Raw genomic sequence first — 13,805 nt, forward strand, 5'->3', positions numbered from 1 at the left:
TTTATTACACTTCAACCAGCAAAATGCACAGTATATATATTTTTTTCCGATCCACAGGCAGATGGTTTCTGCATGAAAAGGTGTTGGATGATCAATGGTCTGGTGGAAATGGTTCATTTGAACAGAAATTCATTTATCCATATCATTAGTCTGAGGTCACTGTCAATATAATTTGTCACCGTTTCCAGGAAAATTCACCCAGTCACAGTGGTGGTTGGGATGAATGAATGATATATTTTGAAAACACTGACAACACTTTATTGGATGGCTACATTGTATGATTATTTGATAATGTTACTGATGAGTAACTTTCATTATGTAGATACTAGAAGTGCATCTTTTGGCCTTTGAAACAGCAGCCAGGGGCTCTTAGCAGCTGAATAAAATCATCTGGCAGTAGCCAGCAAAATAACAATCTTCACCCTATACAAGTTAATCGAGACAGGGTATGACTCAAATCGTGTGATTCCTTGGCTTAATAAGATCGCCTGGCGACATCCTGAAATGTACAGTATATGAGAACGATCTACTTCGTCTCTAGGTGTAGAGACGGTCAGTCACCCCCCCCCCCCCCATGTTTTTTGAGTTGGGGGTTATTTTGAGTTGCAGGGAGAGCAAGATTCGCTTTGTTGCGGGTTCAAATCCCGCACTTCTCTGATTTGTAGCAGTGACTGGTACCCACCCCAACAGTGCAAGCACATAGGGCTAGTGACCCCTTCTGCTGTAGCTACTCCTCGCCGCCTGGTGTAGGCTCCCCATCACCACCAGCATGAAGAGGCTGCCTGTTTATTGGCTTACTAAAATAAGCTGGCGTTAGTCAGAACAAAATCTGTAATGTACACCACCAAGCTGAAACATTACTGATGACGTACACCCTTAGCTAAATAAAATAGTTTGGCATTAGAACAGTGCAGCATCATTGTGAAGGGATTAGAATAACCTTAATTCCTTTAGAAACCAAATAACTATAGGCCTATAAGTTTGACTTCAATCGTAGGAAAAATAATGGAAACTATCATCCGAGATGCTATCGAACATCATTTAGAAAGTAACCATTTGATAAATGATAACCAGTATGGTTTCAGATGGAAACGTTCTTGCGTGACTAACTTACTCGAATTCTACAACAGTTATCTCGAATTATAACAAAAGAAACAATATAGATTTAATATATCTAGACTTGGCAAAAGCTTTTGATACCATCCTCCACAAAAGACTACTTACTGAATGAGCTTCACACGGAATAAGTGGTAGCCTATTAAGTTGGACTAGTAATTTTTTGAATGATCGAAAACAGAGAGTAGTTTTAAATGGAAAAACTTCTAGATGGAAAATGTTACAAGTGGAGTTCCTCAGGGTTCTGTTCTTGGGCCACTTCTATTCATAGTATATATAAATGATATAGACCATGGACTAAAATCTACTGTTTCCAAATTTGCTGATGATAAAAACTGTGCGGAATGGCAAATGATCACTTAAACCAATTAGATATTCAAGAATATTTAGATAAATTACAGCAATGGTCTGAAAAGTGACTAATGAAATTTAACACAAGTAAATGCAAGGTAATGCACATAGGTAAAAATAACAGTAAGTACAATTACAAGTTATTTGGAAATCGTTAACAAAAGTGAATAGTGAAAAAGATCTCGGCATAATTATCAGTAACAATCTCAAATCATACAAGCATTGTATTTCAGCCTCTGAGAAAGCAAATAAGATTCCAGGACTGATTGCGCGATCTTTTGACTTCAAAAGACCATCACTCATTAACAAGCTATATAAATCATTAGTTCGTCCACATTTGGAACATGCTGTTTCCGTATGGTCACTGAATCTTATTAAAGACATTGACAGACTGGAAAAAGTACAATGGCAAGCCACAAAACTGATTCCAAATATCAAAAATAAATCATGTGAAAATTGACTAAAAAAGCATAGATTCAGAAGTGACATGATACAGGTCTTTAAAATTCTAAAGGGAATTGACAACATCAAAAGTGACAAAATTTTCACACCAAATGAGAATCAGACAAGAAACAATGGCCTCAGACTGTCCAGAAATAGATTCAATTTGGAAGTGGGTAGAAACAACTTCGCCAACCGTGTAGTTAATGAATGGAATAAACTTCCTGCAGAGGCAGTCCAATGTAGTTCAGTTCGAAGCTTTAAGAATCATTTAGATAAACACCTAAGCAAGATGCTGTAATGATTATCATTTATTTTATATTTGTTTTTGTTTTGTTGTCATTTGTCTGATTCTCATTTGTTATTAGTTATATGTCAGTTTATTATTATTTACTATTTACCTGTTTGTTTATTATTTAACTATATGCATTTATTTAGATATTTTATTTGTTATTTACATTATTATAGTTTTTATTTATTATGATTTTTTTTTTTATCCGACCTAGATATGTACCAAAAGGTCTCCTGTCAGCATGTTCTGCCTTTGTAATCTTTTGTTTGTTTAATTTGGTATTTTGAAGTTAATCATAGTTAAATCTCAAAGCGCATCATCGAAGCGGAGTATCAGTGACTCCTGCTCGAGGCAAAGGCCTCGAACACGGGTAGGAGGGTTTACCAAGTATCAAATCAAAGTGACAGGTCATGGTGTCCTGTATGGGGGAGAGGAGGTGGGTTTCTTGGCATAATAAAATCACCAGGCGACAGCCAGAACACACCAGTCATCTGCAGCATTTCAAACGGCCAAGCTTGGCAGTGGTATGAAGTATGGTTTATTAAAGATAATGACAAAGATGTGATCTGTGAGTATACTACATTGGTGGACCGCTGACAAAATAATAATATTGATAATGTTCTCTAGGGAGCAATAGCCGTGTACAGTGCAAACTGTAGAACAACAAACATCTTTTATAGTTTTTTTACCATGCAAGTGAGAAAGAAGCACATAACACTCGCATGCACACACACACACACACTTTCAACGAACGGACGGCTTGACGAACGCTCTGAAGAAAAGTGCAGATTGAGGATACCAACGCAAAGAGAAGTGCCTTTTTGTATTTGCAGGGGGGGGGGAATTGCTCGTGAGGTAGTGGGAAAGTAAGGAAAGAGGAGAGGGGGAGGGATTACTGGGGAAATGGAAGATAATGAGGATGTGGAGGACTTGGCCCAGGCAGACGGGCGGAAGATCAACATGAAACGACCACCGGATGACGAAATGGCAAATAAAAATGTAAAGATTAGAAGTATAGAGAGGAGAAATACAGTAGAAAGTGACGAGAATATGTTCCAGGGATTTAAAGAGGGTGGGGGGGACACAACCCCCCCCAGACTGATAAGACTAGAGGAGAGAGTTGATAAGGTGATCGAGGACTTGGAACGTAAGTTAGGTAATGTAGGCTCCATTCTACAAAGAATTGAAAGATTGGAACAACTAGAGAAGGCTAACAGAAACTTAACTGAAGAAGTAGAGGACCTAAAAAGACAGTTAGGAAATGTAAAGGAGGAGAATGAGAAATTGAAGAAGAATAGTAATGAAAACAGTGAGAAAATAGCTACAGAAGCTAAAAATTGGAGAATAACTCAAGAAGGGAATAAGGTTTCATTCACTGACATAGTCAAACAGCAATTGAAAGAACATAATGAAGACTCAGTTATTAAAGTGATGAGACAGAAGGAGAATATAGTAAGAGAATTAGCTGACAAAAAGAAATGTATAATTATATTAGGAATGGAAGAGAAACATAACCCAGATAGAACCACAAGAATCAAGGAGGAAAATGAAAGGGTAAGCAGTTTATTAAAATTAGTCCAGGAAGATGAACCAGAAATTATAAAGGAAATTGAGGAAAAATTCAGACTCGGAAAATATAGTACAGATAAGACCAGACCAATTAAGATTAAATTCAGGTCACAAACAACGGCAGAGAAAATTCTATCCAAGACAGGGAAACTAGCAACAAATGATCAATATAAAAAGGTATGGATAAAAAGAGAAATGAATAAGGAGGAAAGAGAGGCAGAAAAGCAGAAAAGAATTGAAGCTAAGGCAAAAAACGAGGAAAGAACGGAGTCAGAGAAAGAGAGATTCTATTGGAGAGTAGTGAACTTGAAAATAAAGCAGTTCGACATACTAAAGAAAAACATAAGGGAAACAGAGAACACAATGGAAGTGGCAGAAAACTAAGAGTGTCTTACACAAATATAGATGGATTGATAACAGGATTGAATGAACTGAATGATTATTTGAAAGAAAAAGAACCGGACATAATGGGAATTGTAGAAACAAAATTAAAAGGCCCACTACCACCCAACAGTGTAGGACATGATACATACAATTATTGGATTAGAAACAGAGAGAAAAAACAAGGGGGTGGAGTTATGTTCCTGACAAAGAAGGATATAAACGTGAAAGGTGTCATATATGGAAAGAATACAGTAGAGATGATTATGATAGAAGTGGAAGACCGAGATAAGAAGAGCAGAAAATTTGTGATCAACTATGTGCCTCCGAAAACAGCCTCATGGGAGGAGAATGAACATAAAAGTATGTTAGAGGACACAAAGATAGCATTAACTAAAATAATGGAAGACGGAGGAAGAATAGTTATGATGGGCGACTTTAATTGCAAAGAAATCTGCTGGGAAGAAATGACAGTAAAGAGTGGTGATGACTCATGGGGAAATGCTCTACTTGAGATGATTACTGACCATTCAATGACACAATGGATACAAGAGAACACTAGGTATAGAAATGAAGAAGAACCATCGAGGCTAGACTTAATAATTACATCTGAACCTAGAATAGTGGACAAGATTGAATATAAAACACCAATAGGTAAAAGTGACCACATATTGATTGAACTGGAACTTAATGAAGAAAAATATATGAAAAGAAATGAACAATATAGAAAAGGAAGAATGATGTATGAAAAAACAAACTTTGATAAAATAAGAGAATTCTTCCAACAAGAAAACTGGGAAGAAATATACAAAGAAGAAACATCAGTGGAAGAGAAATGGAATATTTTGACAAAAATTTACAAAGAAGGAGTGGAAAAGTATGTCCCAAGACAAAAACAAGAAAAAGAATATGTAAAATGCTGGTACAACAAAAGTTGTAGGGAGTTAAAAGACAAAAGAGACAAAGCCTGGACCGGATGGAAAAAAGACAGAAGACCTGAAAAATGGAAAATATATACTGGTTATAGAAATGAATATGTACAAAAGTGCAGAGAGGAAAAAAGAAAATATGAAAAAGATGTTATAGAAAAGTGTAAAGATCAACCAAAACTATTCTACAGATTTGTAAACAATAAACTGAAAAACAAACAAGACTTGGAGAAATTAAGACAAGGGGGAGTTGAATACACTGAGGAAATGGAAATGGCAGAAATTATGAACAAACATTTTAAATCAGTGTTTACAAGGGAAAATATACAACCTGAAGAGATTGAGTGGAAGGAAAAAGTCCCCCCTATGGAAGAAATAGAAGTAACGAAGAATGAAATATTGACACACTTGGGTAATTTTGATGTCAGAAAATCGCATGGGCCAGATGAAATAGCAAACTGGATTCTGAAAGAATGTAGGAATGAACTGGCAGACAAAATACATAGCATAATAAGCAGTTCCTTAAAAGAAGGAAAAGTTCCAGAAGATTGGAAAAAAGCAAATATAGTACCTATATATAAAGGAGGAAATAAAGAAGAACCTACCAACTATAGACCAGTCTCTCTAACAAGTACAATAGCAAAAATATGTGAAAGAATTATCAAAAGTAGATGGGTAAAATACTTGGAAAAAAACAACGTACTAAATCCAAGGCAATTTGGATTCAGACAAGGACGATCATGCGTCACCAATTTAATATGTTTCTATTCAAGGCTAATAGATATAATACAAGAAAGAGATGGATGGGCTGATTGTGCATTTCTAGACCTAAAAAAAGCTTTTGACAAAGTACCACATAAGAAGTTGCTTAAGAAATTAGAATATGAAGGAGGAATACAAGGTAAATTGCTAAATTGGATGGAAGACTTTTTGCAAGAAAGAAAAATGCGAGTAGTGATAAGAGATCAGCACTCAAAATGGAATGAAGTAATAAGCGGTGTCCCGCAGGGAACAGTTCTGGCCCCAATAATGTTTGCTATATATATTAATGATATGGATGAAGGAATTGAAAGCTATATGAGCTTCTTTGCAGATGATGCAAAATTACTGAAAAGAGTGAAAACTGAAGAAGATTGTGAATCACTACAGAGAGATCTAAATAAAGTACAAGAATGGAGTAGGAAGTGGGAGATGGAGTTCAATACAAAAAAGTGTAGTATAATGGAATTTGGAAAAAGCAAAAACAGAATAACAGGATCATATAATTTGGGAGAAGAAGGAATAAAAAGAGTAGAAAATGAGAGGGACCTGGGAGTCATTGTTATGAATAATATGTCACCTGAGAAACATATAAATAAGATTTTTGGAGAAACTTATAATTTAATAAGAACAATCAAAGTGGCATTTACATACCTGGATGAAGAAATGGTGAGGAAAATCCTAGTCACCCTGATAAGACCAAGATTGGAATATGCAGCAACGATATGGTCACCAAGTACAAAAAAATGTATAAAAAAACTTGAAAGAATACAAAGAGCAATTACTAAACTGGCACCAACACTCTCAAAACTATCATATGAAGAGAGACTACAAAAACTTAAACTACAGACACTAGAGAAAAGAAGAGAGAGAGGAGATTTGATAGCTATTTACAGAATCATGAAAGGCATAGAAATTACTGATAGAGAGAATCTGATAAAATGGGATGACAGAAATACAAGAGGACACGGAAAGAAAATAAAAAAAGACAACTATAGAAGAGATTTGAAAAAGAACAGCTTTCCTCACAGAGCAATAGACAGTTGGAACAAGTTAGATGAGAAAGTGGTGTGTGCAAAAACAATACATGAATTTAAAAATAGTTTAGATAAAATGAGATATGAAGACGGGACCTCACGAGCATAGCTCCCCTTCCCGTAAAATACAACTAGGTAAATACAACTAGGTAAATACAAACGATTGTTGGATTTGCGGTGAAGATTGGAACTCTGGAAAAAAGCCATTTTCATGGATTTCAGCGATGAGGGAGTACCTGTGTTGTATTAGTAGAGAAGGAGAAAGCTCATGGTGTATTGGAAAGGTGAAGAAAAAGAAGGGGAGCGATTATTGAGGAAAATGGAAGAAAATGAGGAAGGGGATGAACAGTCCCTGGGCGTCGGAAGGAATGTCAACAAGAGATGCGCAGATGACGGAGGTGAAGAAATTAGTAAAGGCGTAAAAATTAGAAATATAGATAAGAGCAGCGCAATAGAAAGTGGAGATAATTATTTCTATGGATTTAATGAGGGAGGAGATGACAACCACTCCTGATTAACAAGTCTAGAGGAAAATCTAACAAAAATGAGCGAATCATGGGAGGTTAGGTTCAGTCAGCTTGCACTGATTCCACAGAGTTGATAAATTGGAAGAACTAAAGAAGGAGAACCGAAACCTAAAGAAATAGAAGAATTAAAAAGACAGTTAAAAGAAGTAAAGGATGAGAATGAGGAATTAAATAAGAATAACAAAGAGAATAAAGAGTACATAGAAAAAGAGGTAAGGGGTTGGGAAAAGGTTCAGGAGAATAGCAAAAATTGAATTTAGAGGTATAGTGAAACAACAAATAAAGGAACACACTAAGGACACAGTTATTAAAGTGATGAGAGAGAAGGAATACATAGTAAGAGACTTAGCAGATAAAAAGAAATGTATAATTATGTTAGGAATGGAAGAGAAACATAATCCAAGTAGGATTACAAGAGTAAGAGAGGAGAAAGAAAGAGTGAACAGGGTATTGAAAGATTTCAAGAAGGTGAACAGGAAATAGGGAAAGAAATTGAAGAAATATATAGACTGGGGAAATACAATATAGACAAGACCAGACCAATTAAGGTTAAATTCAGGTCACAAACAACAGCAGAGAATGTCTTATCAAAAACAGGAAAACTAGCAGAAAGTGATCAGTACAAACAGATATGGATAAAAAGAGAGATGGATAAAGAGGAAAGAAAGAGAAAGCAAAAAGAATCAAAGCTAGGGAAAAAACGAGAACAGAACAGAGTCAGACAAAGAGAAATCATATTGGATAGTGGATATGAAAGTGAGGAAATGGTTCATAGGAGAGAAAAACAGAAGGGAAACAGAAAATTAAAAGTGTTCTTCACAAATATAGATGGATTAATAACAGGCTTGAGTGAACTGAATGATTACCTGATGGAAAAGGAACCTGACATAATGGGAATTATAGAGACAAAATTGAAAGGTCCATTACCACCCAACAGTGTAGGACATGGTATATATAATTATTGGATTAGAAACAGAGAAGTAAAACAAGTGGGTGGAGTTATGTTCCTGACTAAGGATATAAATATGAGGAATGTTACATATGGAAACAATAGAGTGGAAATGATGGAAATAGAGGACAGGGACAAGAAGAACAGGAAGTTTGTGGTAAATTATGTGCCTCCTAAAACGGCTTTGTGGAAAAAGAGAGAACACATGAATATGTTAGAAGACACAACGATAACACTAAATAAGGTAATGGAAGATGGAGGAAGAATAATTATAATGGGTGACTTTAATTGTAAAGAAATTGCTGGGAAGAAATGACAGTAAAGTGTGGAGATGACCTATGGGGAAATGTACTACTTGATATGATTATAGAACATACAATGACACAATGGATACAAGAGAATACTAGTTATAGAAATGAGGAAGAGCCATCAAGATTGGACCTAATAATCACAGCAGAACCTGAAATAGTGGACAAGATTGAATATAAGACACCACTAAGTAAAAGTGACCTCATATTAGTAGAACTGGAACTTAAGAAAAATACATGAAAAACGAACAATATAGAAAGGGAAGGATGATGTATGGAAAAACAAATTTTGATAAAATGAGAAAAAAGAATTAAAAGGCAGATTGGGAAAGGATATACAAAGAGATATACAACAGATATACAACAATAGAAGCTCAATGGACAATTTTGACAAGAATTTATAAAGGTGTGGAAAAGTATGTTCCAAGACAAAAACAAGGAAAAGGATATGTAAAATGTTGGGACAACAAAAGATGTAGCAAGTTAAAAGATAAAAGGGATAAAACTTGGATAAAATGGAGGAAAGACAAAAACCCAAAAAATTGAAAATATATACTGGTTATAGAAATGAATATGTACAAGTGCGCAGAGAAAATATGAAAAGGATGTCATAGAAATATGTAACGATCAACCAAAACTATTTTATAGACTTGTAAACAGCAAACTGAAAAACAAGAATTAGTGAAACTACAACAAACATTTTAAATCAGTGTTTATGATGGAGAACATACAACTTAAAGATGTTGAGTGGGAGGGGAAAGTCCCCCCTATGAAAGAAATATAAGTAACAAAGAATGAAATAATGAATCACTTTAGCAAACTCGATGTCAGAAAATCGCATGGTCCAGATGAAATGGCAAACTGGATTTTGAGAGAAAGTAGGAGCGAACTAACAGACAAAATATGTAGTCTAATGAGCAGTTCATTGAAAGAAGGAAAAGTTCCAGAAGATTGGAAAAGAGCAAATATAGTACCAATATATAAGGGGGGAAACAAAGAAGACCCTACAAACTATAGACCAGTCTCTCTTACAAGTATGGTAGCAAAAATTTGTGAAAGAATTATCAAAATTAAATGGGTAAAGCATTTGAAAAAAAAACAATGTTCTAAATCCAAGGCAATTTGGATTTAGACAAGGGCGATCATGTGTCACAAACTTGATTTGTTTCTATTCAAGACTAATAGATATAATACAGGAAAGGGATGGATAGGTTGATTGTGCCTTTCGAGACCTGAAAAAAGCTTTTGATAAGGTGCCACATAAGAAATTGCTAAAGAAATTAGAAACTGTAGGAGGAATACAGGACAAACTACTTGAGTGAATGGAAGACTTCCTGCATGAAAGGAAAATAAGAGTGGTGATAAGAGACAAACATTCCAATTGGGATGAGGTGATTAGTGGAGTTCCACAAGGAACAGTACTGGCCCCAATAATGTTTGCTATATAAATTATATGGATGAAAGAATGTAAAATTATATGAGCTTCTTCGCAGACGATGCAAAAATGTTGAAAAAAGTGAACACGGAAGAAGGTTGTGAATCACTGCAAAGTGATCTCGGTAAAGTAAGGGAATGGAGTAGGAAGTGGGAGATGGAATTCAACATTAAGTGTAGTATAATGGAATTTGGAAAAAGCAAAAAAAGAATAATGGAATCATATAAATTGGTTGAGGAAGAAATTAAAAAAGTGGAAAAAGAGAAGGACCTGGAAGTCATTATTATGAATATGTCCCCTGAGAAACATATAAACAAAAATTTTTGAGAAACTTATAATTTGATAAGATCAAAGTGGCATTTACATACCTGGATGAAGAAATGGTGAAGAAAATACTAGTTACTTTGATAAGACCAAAATTGGAATGTGCAGCGATGACGTCACCAACAAAGAAAGTTACAACAAAACTTAAATACAAAGAGCAATTACGAAATTGGCACCAACACACTCAGAACTATCATATGAGGAGAGGCTGGCAAAAATTGAGCTACAGAAGCGAAGCAAAGAAGAAAGAGAGGAGACTTGATAACTATAGAATCATGAAAGGCATAGAAATTATTGATAGAGAGGATATAATATAATGGGATAGTAGAGATACAAGAGGACATGGAAAGAAAAAAAAAAGACAATTATAGAAGAGACCTGAAAAAAAAAAAAAAAAAATTCCCACAGGGTAATAGACATTTGGAACAGGTTAGATGAGAATGTGGTGTGTGCAAAAAAGGTACACGAATTTAGAAACAGTCTAGATGAAATGAGATATGGAGACAGGACACCACGAGCATAGCTCCCCTTCCTGTAAAATACAACTAGGTAAATACACACACACGTCAGATTGACAGCGAAGATTGGAACTCCGGAATAAACGGAAAAAACTAAATTTTCATGGATTTCAGCAAAGAGGGAGTACCTGTGTTGTATTAATAGGGAAGGGGAAAGCTTGTGGTGTAATGGGCAGGTGAAGAAAAGGAAAAGGGGAGACCTTATTGAGGAAAATGGAAGAAATGAGGAAGGGGACGAATGGGCCCTGGACGTCAGAAGGGGTGTCAACAAAAGGTGTGCAGAGGACACAGATGAGGTTGAACAGGTGAGCAGAGTTATTAAAAGTAGAAATATAGATAATAGCATCTCAATGGAAAGAGGAGATAACTACTATAGCTTTAATGAGGGAGGAGATGACAACCTCCCCCTACTAGTAAGTCTAGAGGAGAAACAGAAAAATGAATGAAGCATGGGAGGTTAAGTTTAACCAACTAACACTAGTTACACAAAGAGTTGATAAACTGGAATAACTAAAGAAGGAGAATAAAAACCTAACTAAAGAAGTAGAAGTAAAAAGACAATTAAGAGAAATAAAGAATGAGAATGATGAATTAAAGAGTATAATAAAGAGAATAAAGAGTCCATAGCAAAGGAGGTAAGTGGTTAGAAAAAAGTCCAAGATAATAACAAAATTGAATTTAGAGATATAGTAAAACAACAGATGAAAAAACAAACTAAGGACAGTTATAAAGGTGATGAGAGAGGAGAATATAGTAAAATACTTAGCAGATATAAAGAAATGTATAATTATATTAGAAATGGAAGAGAAATATAATCCAAATAGGACTACAAGAGTAAAGGAGGAGAAAAGTAGACAAGGTATTGAAAATAGTTCAAGAAGATGAACAAGAAATAGGGAAAGAAATTGAAGAAATATATATGGCAGGGGAAATACAATATAGACAAGACAAGACCAATTAAGGTTAAATTCAGGTCACAAATGATAGCAGAGAATGTCTTATCAAAAACAGGGAAACTAGTAGCAAAAAGTGATCAGTATAAACAGGTATGGATAAAAATATATGAATAAAGAGGAAAGAGAGGAAGAGAAAACAAAGAATAGAAGCTAAGGAAAAAAAATAAGAACAAAGATAATTCTATTGAAGAGTAGTGGATATAAAAGTGAGGAAATGGTTCATAGGAGAGAAAAACAGAAGGGAAACAGTAAATTAAAAGTGGCCCTCACAAACATAGATAGCTTTATAATAGGCTTGAATGAACTGAATGATTACCTGAAAAAAACGGACATAATGGGAATTGTAGAGACAAAATTTAAAGGTCCATCACCACCCAACAGTGTAGGACATGGTGTGTATAATTATTGGATTAGAAACAGAAGTAAAAAAAGTGGATGGAGTTATGTTCCTGACTAAGAAGGATATAAATATGAGGAATGTTACATATGGAAAGAATAGAGTGGAGATGATTTTGATGGAAATAGAAGACAGGGACAAGAAGAACAGGAAGTTTGTGGTAAATTATGTGCTTCCTAAAATGGCTTCATGGGAAGAGAGAGAACACAAAAATATATTAGAAGTCACAAGGATAACACTAAATAAGATAGTGGAAGATGGAGGGAGAATAGTTATTATGGGTGACTTTAATTGTAAAGAAATCTGCTGGGAAGAGATGACAGTGAAAGGGGAAGATGGCCTTCCTACTTGATATGATTATAGAACATACAATGACACCAGGGGAAAAAATTACTTTTTTTTTTTTTTTTTTTTTTTTTTTTTCACCAGAGCCATTTTTTTAATTACCAGAGCAATTTTTTATACTTCCAGAGCCATGTTTTTGCAGGTTTGATTTCCTTCAAACTATTGGAAGGCTAACTCGTTACATGTTGGAGTGAGTTTTCATGTGTACAGTGTACGTATGCATGCGGTGATGTGGTATTGGGTATGGTGTATTGTACATGTAGTCAGCGCGTTGATTGGGCAGCTAGCTGCATGCAACCAATGAACTTCCCTGCATACATGTACCATGCAATTCGCAACTAGCGACATGTAGCACGATAGTTGTGTAGAGTCTAGTCAACATGTACTAGTATACGCGCACATGAAGCTGATACGAAGCTAGGCTAGGTAAGCCATTGATTTCTAGCAGCTATACAGCGTATACATATGTACGTACATCAACAAATTAAAGTTGATTGATGCGTTGCGTTTATAATATCGATCGATAATGCAATGATTGATCATGGGTAAGTTGTGTTTGCTCTGATCCTTTCATCAATGGTGATGGGATTCAGGTATTGCCAAATGATAGATAATGCATGAAAAACGTTGAATCTTGCCGCGGGAGCGATTTTTTTGTGGGGGATTGCTCCCGATATTGGATTTGCGAGAGCGACATTGGAACTTTCTCGAGCGAAATCGCTCGTCGCTCCCGTGTATTTTTTTTGCTGAATGACACAATAGATACAAGAGAATACTAGGTATAGAAATGAGGAAGAACCATTGAGACTGGACCTAATAATCACATCAGAACCTGAAATAGTGGACACTGCTGACAATGCAGAAAAAATCCTAATGATTTACTACATGTATAAATTAGATTTTGGCACTGCTTACAGACAGGAAGCTGATACCCTTCATAGGATTATCTCTAGAGGTGTTTCATCCAAGGAGCCCTACGAAAGGGTCTCACTGAAAGTCTTCAGCCATCCCAACCTGATTGCCTCCCTCATTATGAAAAGCAACACTGTCCCCGTGTGTCCAAAGGAACTTAAAACCGGCATAGTATATAAACTTAAATGTTCTGAAGGGGCATGCAACCCCCTCAATGTTAGCTACATCGGCCATACCCTCACGACCTTAAGAAGATGAC

Source organism: Oratosquilla oratoria, chromosome 11 (assembly GCF_046742065.1).
Source record: "Oratosquilla oratoria isolate Oo_2021 chromosome 11, ASM4674206v1, whole genome shotgun sequence".
In the NCBI taxonomy this organism is placed as follows: domain Eukaryota; kingdom Metazoa; phylum Arthropoda; class Malacostraca; order Stomatopoda; family Squillidae; genus Oratosquilla; species Oratosquilla oratoria.